Source organism: Phyllostomus hastatus, unplaced genomic scaffold (assembly GCF_019186645.2).
Source record: "Phyllostomus hastatus isolate PE091 unplaced genomic scaffold, TTU_PhHast_1.1 phas_scaffold_39, whole genome shotgun sequence".
NCBI lineage: Eukaryota > Metazoa > Chordata > Mammalia > Chiroptera > Phyllostomidae > Phyllostomus > Phyllostomus hastatus.
This window is the reverse complement of record NW_025334028.1, coordinates 25041767-25054593: the sequence shown is the minus strand read 5'-3', so window position 1 is coordinate 25054593 and position 12827 is coordinate 25041767. Positions and strand designations below refer to the sequence as shown.

Sequence of the window (12827 nt, the reverse complement as noted above, 5' to 3'; positions counted from 1 at the left end):
CACTTCTACATGAAAACAAAGTTTGGGATGTTTCATTCAAGTGGCATAGAAAGGATTTTGACTTAATGGACTTTGTTTTGAATCTTTTGCTGCCACATTTCTAATTCTACCGATTTCTTTTTCCCCAAAAATAGTGTACACATAACACAGAGGATTTTTAAGGCAGTAAAAATACTTCTTGTATAATAGCATAATGATGGACACATGTCATTATACATTTGTCCCAACCCACAGAATGCACAACAGCAGAATGAACAATAATGTAAAAACATAGATGATGTAAAAACATAGGCTCATTAGTTGTAAGAAATGTACCACTGTGATGGGGGATGTTGGTAAAGATGGAGGCTATGCATGTTTAGGGGCAGGAGATGTATGAGAAATCTCTGTACTTTCCCCTCAATTTTGCTGTGAACCTTGAATTGCTTCAAAGAAAATAAAGTCTTAATTAAGAAACAGACTATGGCCAAATTTTAACTTCGCATCTGGCCTTTGTCTTGAGGATCATTTTGGAGTATTTGTATTTTCAGACTGAGGAGGAAGTAAACCTCAAGGATTATATTCTTTTGATCAAATATAGAGCAACTGATCAAGTTCTTTAAATCTGAGTATGATGATTTTAGTTTGGATTTTCATTGTTATTAATCCTCAAATATCAATAAAAATATATTCTCTATGTTTTAAAAGAAAAGGATTCCTCACAGATAGAAAGCAGGACTACAGCTAAGGTGGGGGCAGTTGTTAGAGGGTGGAAGGACTGAGCAAAAAGGAAAAAGGACCCATGGACATGGACGACAGTGTGGTGACTGATGGGGGAAGGGGGATACAAGAGGACCAAATGGTAATGGAAAAATACAATAAAAAGGAGAAAAAAATAAAAGAGAAGGATTCATCACGTGAGCCAACAATACTTCGTTCTAAGGATATGGTGGCTATCGGTTTGGAGGGAGAAAAGGGTTTCCTTGAATAAATAATCACAATGATGACCTTCCAATCACACAGACACATGTGAAAATTCGCAAGCATCAAAATCAGGCCTTATACAGGGAACTTTCAGGCCGTGAGTGTAGTTATGAAGGCTTTTCCACACTGACCACTCATATAAACCTTTCAATTTATGAAGATACTAATGTATAAAGTAAGTAGGAAAGAAAGAGGTGAACTACACTCTCTTCAGTGTCTGATAAGGTCTGATGCGAATTCTCCTTTCTCCCCTATCTTTTTGTTAGCAACCTTGACTGCTTGGCAATAAACAAAACAGCTACTCAAACTCACAAATGACAAATTAATGTAAAAATATGATTTGTTTGATATTTTTACTAACATATTTTGTTTAATGAGGAAAATCTGGAACAGACCTTAGAGCTTTTAACCTTAGCAGAGTTCTTATTTATATGAAGCTCATTACTAGCATCTTTGAGTAATTAATTTATTCAGTCAATTCTCAGTTGTATGTAGATGAACATGAGTCATGGAATCTACATGCATGTAATCCAAACAGTCATTAATGAAACTTTTTAAAGGATAGTGGTCCTGACCAAGAAGAGCAGAAAGGGGGTTTGTGGGGTATTGCTTCTAAAACACTACCTGGGTTAAGTGTGTTCACTTTGAGATAAATCATTAAAACTGTACTATTATGATTTCTGCACTTCTTTTTGATGATGCTTCAATTTTAAAAAGGTTAATGTAAAAAGAAAACAATTTTAAACTGAAAACTTTACATGCTAATAAGCACCATCAAATTATGGATTTCTGTCTTGTTCGACATTGTATTTCCAGTACACAGAAATAACTCAACATATATCCAAATAAGTTAATGGTTAAAAAAGAAATCCTACTATGCAGGATAGACAGCTTATATAAAAAAGCAAAGCTTCCCATACCCCACCTCTCTTATCTCCACAATCCTGCTTTGTAGAGTGATTTACTTTTTAATATGTAACTTTCTCTTTTCGGTTTTCCTGGGGGTTCTTTTCAACGCCAAATACTGGGTTGGCCAAAAAATCCATTACATTTTTTTCCATAAAATAAAAAATACATTTTTCATTTTCACCAATAACTTTGTTGGTTTAGATATATTCAGCACGTCAGCTATCTCCCGCTATTGGCTTCTAGTGGGTAGAGGCCAGGGGTGCTGCTAAACACTTTCTGATGCAGAAGACAGCCCCACAGCAAAGAATTGTTTGGCCAAAATGTCAATAGTAGCAAGAAACTTCACAAAGCACTTTTGACACGTTCTATCAGCCACAGCACCTTCTCTGTACACTGCACAGATCTTTTTTTCTGCATTTTTACCTTTCTTGAAATAATAAAGCATAATACACTGAAAATACTGCTTCTTACATGTTCAATATTAAAATGGCTGCACAAAAATTCACCAATTTTGATGTTTTTTTAAATGCGTGCTGACATGATAGCTGTCACAATATAAACTAATAAAATTGTTTCAAATGAAGTTAAAGACAATTAAGCACAATTAGAGCCATAGTATGGAAAAAACATAATGGACTTTTTGGCCATCCCAATACTATGCTTATAACTCTTTTCTTAACTTACCAATTTTAGAAATTCAGTTCTTTCCATGAGATAAGGACTCAGATCACAGCACTACCACTTCCCTTTCTTCCTCCCCCAATATGGTAATAATTAGTGAGACCTTGAACCAATTTATAATTAAAATATTGAATTTTATATTCAATTTCTGTATCATTTGCCTTCAACTTATTTGGAAAAATACTAATATGAGTTCATAGCAGAGACTAATTAATAATGAAAAAATGTAACCCCTGAAACATCTGGACGTCAGGAAGAAACTAGAATGGGGTCATGAATGACAACACAACCCAAACAATCGGATAGGTTCTTATATTTGTCACATTAATAATCAAGAATTGTCTTTAACTTATCACATGCATTTTTCTTAAGTTGATCTATCTCAATATGGCAAGAAAATCTGAAATCTTCTAAATAGCAGTATTATATCAAAGAAGGAAATAATTTTAGAAGAAGATGCTCAGTTAGTCGGACTCATTTTTTTTACAGAGAGAAAATGAGACCCAGAGAAGTTAATTAAATTGCCCGATCCACATAGCATGATCAATAGCAGTCTTTTTTTTTTTTTCAGTCTCACCTGAGGATATGCTCATTGATTTTAGAGAGAGAGGAACAGAGAGAAAGAGGAATGTCAACTGGTTGCTTCCAGTAACTACCCTCAACCTAGGTGTGTGCCCTGACAGGAGATCAAACCCGCAACCTTTTTGGTATATGGGGTGGCGCTTCAACCAACTGAGCAACCTGGCTACAGCTACAGTCTATTGATATTTTGTCTAGTTATTTACTTAGTCATTCAGCAAAATTACCGGGTGCTCTGCAAATAAAAAGTAAGAAAGATGAAGTCCCTGCCTTGAAGGTATTTTCTGCCTCAATGCAAAAGAAGTCAAGAGAACATGGATAGGGTGAAACATAACTCTTTATGGGTAAGTCAGGGAGAATGGATAGAGGAGGGAGAGAGAAATGGTGATGGCTGAACCGTGCCTGAAGTTAGCAGTTAGTACAATGGCTAAGAAGGGGAGGGCACTCCTCACACAAGGTGCACACATGCAGAGGCTGTCGGAGAAAACATGATGGACAAGGAACTGAAAATTGATGTGGATCAAGGAGAAACAGGGGGTGAGTGAAGAACAAGGAAGGGAGGTGAGGTGTGCAGGAATCAGCTTGTGAAAACAACGGAGATTCATTTCAGAGATATGAAGATCGTGGCATGATCAGACTTGCACTTTAGAAAGTTGACCCTTATGCTGGAATGAAGGATGGAATAGAAAAGCAAGAGATCATTTATTAGGAGACGGTGCAAAAATGAAACTAGAAATTCAGGGAGGAAGAAATGGACTCTGGAGATGAGGAGGCAGCTAAACTAACAGAACTTGGGGAATGACTGGAGAAGATAAGTGAGTGTGCATGAAGAACAGGTTCCTAGATTTCTGGCATGAGAAACCTACTGAGTGGACCACAGTGGGTTAACGACTACATTCCCTAGTTTGCTAGGGTAGCAATTTGGTGCATGGGGATGGTGATACATTGGATATTCGCATACTGATGGGGACATCTATGTAAAGAAACACAAGTGCCTCAGCAATAAAATGATTGTTTTCTATGGCTTGCCTTGAATGACTGGGCTCCTTCAGTGCAACCAATATTTATTTAATATAGCATGACCGCAGATCATCCCTTTATTTCAATATAAGATTAAAACCTATTTAAACAACTTTGACTAATTCCTATTTGGCTATTCTAATGGACTTTCTAAGAGAAATAGGATACTGTCCCTGCTCATCATGACAAAGAACTTCAGGGTAAATAACTGATGGTAATGTTTAAAATAGTCAGGAAATACTAAAATGTTCTAAGGTAAGCTTGTTAAATTCAGTTAAATGTCTAAAATGAGAAATTGGGTAAACACATGGAGAGAAACCATAAAGACATTATTTCAAATGAATGCTATGGTATGGCCTGAGAGCAAGGAAGTACAATGAATTATTGTTACATGCCATGTTTCTGATTTTAATTTCCCAGGTATTTTGAAGTTTGCTTAATCACAACTGACTTCTAAAGTGTTCTCTGTCCTGGTTAGTGTGGCTCAATTGCTTGGAGCACTGTCTCATAACTGAAAGGTTGCTGGTTTGATTCCCAGCCAGGGCACATAGCTAGGGTGTGGGTTCCATTCTTATTCTGGGAACACAGGATCCCTGGTCTGGGGGTGCACGGGAGGGAACCAGTCTCTGCTTCTCTCTCGCACTGATGTTTCTCTTTCTCCTTCCTTCTCTCTCTAAAAGCAATGAAAAAATGTTCTCAGGTGAGGATAAAATTAAAAAGACATAGTGTTTTCAGAACATGGAGGAAATGATCATTGTTTTCAATTAATTAAAAATAGGATAATTCACAGTAAAATGCCTATAAAAAAGTTCTATTCAAGGGCAACCTATCTATTTCCTTCATTATGATCCTCCCATTGTTATGCATGATATATAAAATTTATCCTTTTCTCTGGAATTCTAATCCGCTTTCTACATTACTTTCCTTTTTCACATTCAAGTCAGTAATAAAGTTCAAGATCTAATTTTATAAGGGTCTTTCCACCTTAAACTTTTCTCTGTGCTTTCATTATCATTTGTGTTGATCAAATTTTTTAAGACTCATAGGTTTGAAACATAGACACCTAACAATTTACATACCTCATCATATATTAACATAATAAATGAGTTATGGGACTAGCTATATTTTTAGCTCTTATTAATCCATCTTCTACAAAAAGCATTTTCCCATGCCGTCTTGGTTGACTTGAAATTAGCAGGGTAAGTACATTTCAAAAAAAATAATCTTTTCACCCAGGGTGGTGTGGCTCAGTGGATTGAAAGCTGGCCTGTGAACAAAAAAGTCACTGGTTCAATTCTCAGTCAGAGCACATGCCTGGGTTGTGGGCAGGTCCCCAGCTGGGGGTGTGCCGGAGGCAACCGCACATTGATGTTTCTCTCCCTCCCTTTCCCTCTCTCTAGAAACAAATAAAAGCTTTAAAAAAATAATCTTTTCTACTTCCCAGATATTTTATGTTCAGTTTTAATTTTACATAAACCAATAGTTTTGTGTATTCCCTTAAGTGCCTCCCTGAAATCCAACAGAACTATAATACATTAAGTGTAATGTATATTCTTTACCTTCTTCATGTTTCTCCTTTTCTACTTTAAATTTTTTTCTGTATGAATAGCCAATATACTCCTTCCATACTTTCACATCTTTATTTTAACTGCATGAGTCATAAAAGTGTGTGTATTATATAGACAGCATTACAGCAGATCCTGAAAGTTGTAAGGAACTCTTTTCCTTTTACCTCACCACCATACCTAGCCCCATTTATAAGACAAAGACACTGAAGTTTATATATCAAGTCTCAATAATAAAATACCAATAAATGGTTAAATCCTAGAAAATAAACCTATACCTAAGTTCAGAACTGGCAGACAAAGAAGTTCTTCAAATACCAATAAAACATGAGTCAGGATTTCATGTTAAAACATTAAAAAATAGTCATTTCCTACATTCCTAAAATTCTTGCTTTAGAAGGCATATTTTCTAAGATAATTAAGTAATTTATTTTCACTATTTAAATGAATTGCAGGCTTGGGCACAGAACCAATAGATAAGCAGGTTGATTAGGGAGTTTGTCATTACTTTTAATTTTTTACTTTCATGCTTGATATATATTAGAACGGATTTTTGGAGGTAATGGTGGTATGCCCTGCCACCGAAACGTAGTACAAGCTGTTTAGTCCAGATGACATGACAAATAATAAAGATACTTTTAAAAATAATTGCTATTTTGACAAAGTTCATTATAACAAATTATTTTTAAAATATTAATTAAAAAGGTGTGCTTAATTTTATTCAGGTTTTGTATTTTTTAAGTTCAAGTTAGCAAATTTCTTTTCCACATGCTAGAGAGCTGCATATATATCAAAAGACTAAAACTCTAAGAAAAATCCAATAGCTTTATTTTCCACTATAAAATGTATGAATTGGCCACACGTTTTCTACTAGTATGGTAAAGGTTAGACAATATTACAACTTTATGCTTTTGTTTACACTTGTCTTCATGCCCAGAAGCTGTAGAAAGAGCTAAGTATGTAAGAGAACACAGCAGCAGAATTGATCATTCCCTGTGCTCCTCCCACAGGTATGCCACAGTCAGAGTACCCGGACTGTTTCACTGTTTCAGCTAACAAGCACCACAGTTACTCACTCTCAGAGTGTTTGAAGACACCTTTGCAGTGCAGCTGTTACATAAGTAAACATTCAGTTTCTTCCTCAATTTGTTGGTGACAACAAAAATGATTATGCATCTATGTATTTATAAACAACTTTTAAAATTAACTTTTTAAACTTGAATGTGTGTTTGTAAGTGATCTGAAGAGAGGTCAGGGTCAGAACCAGAATCAGGGGGACAGCAAAGCTGAGTGGACTGAAATGATCAGTTTTCACTAAAACAGTTCTGGCTCTTCCTGGGGGCACAATGACACCAGGACCCAGGCTGCTGGCCCTGTTCTCCTCTCTAGTTTGGACGGTATACTTCATTACCTACATTATGTCCACACAGAATAAACATGTTTAGCCACAGGTTCAAGGACAATTTTCTGAAAATGCTACAACTGAGGAGTAATCAACAAAACCCTGGCACGGTGAGGCCCAGGTTTTACAGTGTTGCAAAATCGTTAAAGTAATCACAGTGGAAAGTACAGTAAATCTTTCTAACTGACAGCTTGTTCCTGAGGTTTCCAGCTACTAACTCCCTCCCCCACCAACTTTATATAGATGGTACGTATTTAATTCTAGATGTCACGACACATTTGTTTTTAATTTTTTATTCATTTAGATAGGCTTTAACAATTTTTGGATTACAAAACAATGCTTGCAACACTGTTTTCTGTTTTCTTTATTTGACATACTCATATTGACAGTTTCAATAGAGCTCAGAGAAATTCTAACCTAGCCAAAAAATGGCATTTTTAAAAACTGTACAAGCACCTTTTATAATTTCAATTACTTTATTACCTTATTTGATGAGTGCCTTTAAAACTTCAAAACTAAAAGCCATTTTTTCCCCCCAGTTCATAAACTCCTCTTTCAGAATGTCACCTTTTGAAAGGCATTGGCTACTTTAAAAAAAATTACTTGTTCTAGTAAACTTGAAGTGTTCTTTATGTAAGAATATATTATCTAGGAAGTAAGAACAAATTATTGCCTTCTTTTTTCCCAGAAGGCAAGGCAAATGGTGTAATTCTTGTTCCTTGCAGAAAACAGCTGCCCTTTTACAAACAAACACAACAAAACTTGTGTCATTCCTTCTTCAACAAACGGTTACTGGCTGCTCAGTGTGTACTGACAGGCACAATGTTAAGTGTCAGATACCTGTCAGTATAGACTAGATATGAGTTTTTAAAACCTGGAACTACAGGCTTTTGATTCTCTCATGTAGCTCTTTTCTCTCTCCTTTTTATTATTTTTTCGCACTTAGGATCTTTAAGAATAAGCCATATAGAATCTTTAGAGTCTTCTGTAAAACTCTGTCAGTCAGGATTTTTTCCACAGATAGAAGAAATTAAATTTATAGGTAGTTTAATGTTTTTAAATTATCTGTTGAAAGTACAAACCATAATAAAGCTGGTTATAAGATTTTTGCCGTTATGGTGAAATGTAAATGAAAAGTAATAAGCCAATTTGTAATAGGGAATTAAACCACCCATTTCATTATTCTAATTTCAAAACAGGCAACAAATTAAAGCCGATAAAACTTCTATTACTGATAATTAAATCTAATAATTACGATAAAAAATATGAGAGGAGAATAACTTATTTCTTTTTAAAATTTAAAACAATATTTTTGTGATTAATATTCTAAATTAAACATTTTCATGCATAACCTACATTCCTGAGAATTCTATAATCTTTAAGAAATCACACCTTATATTACATACTTTGTGTAAAACTGTTGGCTTTAAATTATTCATAGTGAAACAGTAAGATTTTATTTCACAATTTATTTTCTAAACTATTAACTGATTTACAAGGGTAGGTCTACCAACCTCATCTGAAAATATGAAAGTCAGCTTATTAATTTGCACTCAGGAACATCTCTAATACAACAAAAACCAAAGGTATAAAGTAACTTCATCATCATAAAAAATACTACTACTTTTAAAAAATCTAATTATTAATGAACTATCACAAAGATAAAAGTCTTGGTTATGCACCCCTTCTATTAACTCTACCAACTTATCTGGTTTCAATTATTAATATTCTTCTTTTTTTTTAATTAAACACACATACAACACACACACACAACACACACACACACAGTCAAGGAGCCAAACTTGCAAGGCCACGCCACAAATCCAAACATTCCTCTCTGAGGCTGAATGCCTCCAGTTTTTCAAACCATCAAGGTCTCCTAGAGAGTGATAGGGTCAACTCAAAGGAGTATATAGTCTTCTGATGATTATAGTTTTCTCACCTCTAAGAAGACTCTAGTGAGTTCAGGATTTACAGTGCAAGAATGCAAATGAGAATTAATTCCCAGAAAGCAGGGAATGCCTCAATGTTGTTTACTGGTCACCAAGAAAGCAGTTGGCAAAGAACTCTGATCATAGTTATAGAAGCAGAAGATTTAAGTGTCCTCCAGCACTAAAATTCTACTCTTCCTTCTCCTCCTCCTTCTCCTCTTGCAACATGTTAACAATTGTACTACCTTATATAATTCATAGTATGAACAAAAAAACCAATCAAGCAAAGAAAACCACCTTCCTACTAAGGTAAATTAATGAGAAATTTTGTGTAGCCATTGATTCTTACATATTAATTCCTGCTAATATGATTCTTGTTTAATCTGTAGAATAGAAGGGTGTAATATTAATATTTATTCTCCTTTACAGAACCACTTTTTACTGCAGTCATCTCTATGCTCAGAACAGGACTACCAAGAAGTTCTGAAGAAGAAAATGATATGTTGACTATCAAAAATCCATATGGAAACTCAGATTTTTAATGTATTGTTTTAAAATGTCAACTACTACTGTTCTTTCTTCTCCTAAATTCAAACTAATTGAAGATTATAAAGTAACCACTTCCCCCCAGAAGCCAGAACTTTCACCTCTTCTGAATAGGGGAATACCTCTCATTAATTAGGTAAAAAAAGAAGGTCCTGCTGATCGAATGGGAGTCCCAGATTTCTGTAGCCCCCATTCCTTATGTGGACCTCCTATTTACCACAATGCGCAGTACCTGAAAGTCAAGGTAGTATTGTAACTTCGTTTGTTATCTGGAAGTCTAAAGGCAAGAGTAAAAGCAAACTGAGTAAATAAAGAGTTTCTCATAGTAGCTTTAATTTGTTCCAAGGAACATGACAAGAGAATTATGAGGAATATGATAATTAAATCTGAAATTCTGCCTATTACCAATTAATTGAGCTTTTACCAACTGCAAGCCAGTCATTACAGACGATATTGTTTAAGAGGTAGAAGAAGGAAGTACAAAGATCAAAGCAGTGCTTACAAAGGGGAACAACTATTTTTGTATTTGTACTACAGTATTTACTAACTGGGTTTGAAAAATAGGGACATTTATTTAGCCCATGTGAATGCCAACTGCAGAACATAAAATAAACTGAAATTTCAAAGTAAAAATATAAATTTTCAAACTGCCACCAACCCCTAACTGGATTATATTTTCTTTAAGGAGTCTTTCAAACAGGTTAGAAATGGTTTACTCTTCACAGCAAGCAGTATTTCAGTGCTATCATAATTCTACACACAATGAGTCTTCCTTTGTGTTCATATTTGTCCAGTAGGCTGTGGCCCAGGAAGACATTTTATCTAAACAAGTTCCAGAGAAAATTGAGGAGTTGCTAGTGTATCAATATGGATGAATAATTTCAGCAGATACCATGTTCCCATTTATCATATATGTTCTTCTTACCTTAGCAATTTAATTACACAATAAATGTAAAAGGCACAAGAAACAAATCTTTTTATTTCCTGGGTTCCCAAGTTAATAAGCTCATAAAACATTTTGCTTTGAATCATTTATATAATTTTTAGTGCATTAAACTGCAAAAGAATTCATCTCTAGAAAGTGCAATATTAAAATCAGGAAAACAACATATATCAGGTAAGGGCTTTCTGTTAATCAAGTATCCCTTTTAAAGTTTTAATAAACATTAATGCAATTTAACGTACTAAAAAATATTCAGTTGATGGACTTTGCTAGAAAAATAAGCACTAATTATCTTGATCCCAAGGTTTAGTGTTTACCAAAGATCACCGGTTTGTAGAATAACATTTGTATTTCAGAGCTATTAAGTGTTTTAGTAATACCAGTCATTTTCCCAGCTTATGGGCTTTATGACAGAATCTTTAAATTAAATATAGTTATTTAATAAGCTGCTATGCTGAAAAACCCTACTTAATAATGGACTTATTAAGTCCATGAAAACATCTTAAATCTTGATAATGAGATACTGTATCATTAAGTCCCATTTAAGTTTCAGGATAGACCAATAAATCAGGGCAAACATCTCCATCGGTATTTATTTTTAAAGACCGTAAGAAAACCTGTATTCAGGCTAGGCTTTACTTATATGATTATTTTTGTTCTAGAGGTCATGCACAATACATGGTACCGTTGTTCAAGTGTTTAACGTAACCGGAGTGCCTGAAAAGTGCTCTAAGTAGGTGATTTCTTTTCCCTGTTATATGCCAGGCCCTGGAGGATCAGTAACAAGCCCCCCTTAGGTCCTGAAAACCAACGCACAGGACCTATACAGTAGGTGAGTGTATTCTGTCCTGGCAGGGGTATTTGCGTGTAAATGAAGCGGGGGTTCTTTCGGAAGTAGGAGACCAGGGCAGAAGGCTGCCCCATTCAGTTTGAGGGAGCTGGGGAGGCTTTCCCAGCCGACAGGACTGCCGTGCACTTCTGCTTTCATTTCATGGAACGCCCTTAGGTAAAATCTGGTTCGGCACTGCACCAACCACCTTCCCCTCTCTCCTCCGAGCCAAAGAGCACCTCAAGCCATCCCCCAGCAGGGGGTGGGGGTGGGGATTTTAGAAAAGTTAGTGCGAGTTCCCCTCGGGGTCCCGTTCCCGCCGGGCGGCGGGACGCGAAGAGAAAGGAAGCACGGCCGCGGCAGCACGGCCCTCGGGTCGGCGGGGTCGGCCGGCGCCAGGTCCGGAGGAGCCTTCCCCCGCGATCGCCAATCCCCAGAGCCTCTCAGCTCCCGTCAACCTCCTCCCACGCTGTGGCCCAGCAGTTAGTGCGGGAGCCAGGGAGTCCGGGTGCGGCCGGAGGGGCGCGGGGCGGGGAGGTGGCGGGACCCGGGCCGCGGGCGCCCGGCGTGGCCCCTCCGCGCGGATCCGGCTTACCCTGGTGGCGAGTCTGCGCTCGGCCTCGCGGTGCCTGCGGGGCTCCCCCTCCGGGCCGGCGCGGGCCTCGGGGCCGCGGGAGGAGCGAGTTCGGCTGCGGGTCGGGGCCGGCGGTTCCGGGGCGCGGGCGCGCGGTCTCGCCGGGCCGGGCCAGTCAGTGCCGCGCCATGTCGCAGCGCGGGCGGAGGGAAGCGCGGGGCGCGCGGGGGCCGGGCCGCGGCGGCGCCGCCTTCCCGGCCGCGGCGGCTCTGGCCTGGGCTGCGCGGGGCTCTCGGAGCGAGGTCGGCGGCCGCTCGCTGGCCGAGGGCGGCGGCGGCGGCGGCGAGAGGCGCGACGGACGGGAAGGGCAGGGGAAGCTGTCAGCGCGTAGCCCGGCCGCTCCGGTGGCGAAACCTCCTCTTCCTGCCCCGGCTCGCTGGTGCACTTCTCAGTCTTTCTCTCTTGCTCACTCTCTCACTTCCTGGCTGGAAATTCCCACTGACGTCGAGAAAGAAGACAGACGGACACACGCGTGCACGCCGCGGGGGCGGGAGGTGGGGTCGCCGCCGGGGGTGGGGAAAGCCCGCACCTCGGGGGCGCCCTGCGCGGGGAGACCCGCCGCCCGCCGCGCTCCAGCCCCTCGGGGCCGCTGCCGAGCGGGGGACCGGGAGCGCGCGGTCGGCGGCCAGGACGTCAGTGTCCCCCGCGGAGCTCCCTCTCCCGGGCCGCGCTCCCTTGGTCCCGAAGGCGGGAGCGAACGGGGACGCCCCCTGAAGACCGTGATGGGTCTCAGAGTCCCGGGAAGCAGACGGCACCGGCGCGCAAAGCACTGGCGGGCGGTCCAGGGCCTCACAAGGACAGGCCGGAGCACCTGGAGGGGATGTT

General features: G+C 39.1%; 1 protein-coding gene across 4 annotated transcripts in view; it reads right to left on the bottom strand.

Annotated features, from left to right (window-relative positions):
- Positions 1-12462, bottom strand: part of NFKB1 (nuclear factor kappa B subunit 1) — a 127585-nt gene extending 115123 nt beyond the window's left edge. Inside the window, exon 1 of one of the 4 annotated variants that reach the window (XM_045820102.1) lies at positions 11964-12462. The gene's annotated coding sequence lies outside the window, so the exon portion shown is untranslated. The remainder of the gene's footprint in view (positions 1-11963) is intronic. The other 3 variants (XM_045820101.1, XM_045820104.1, XM_045820103.1) reach the window with 3 other exon arrangements.
- Positions 12463-12827: the final 365 nt, after the last annotated feature.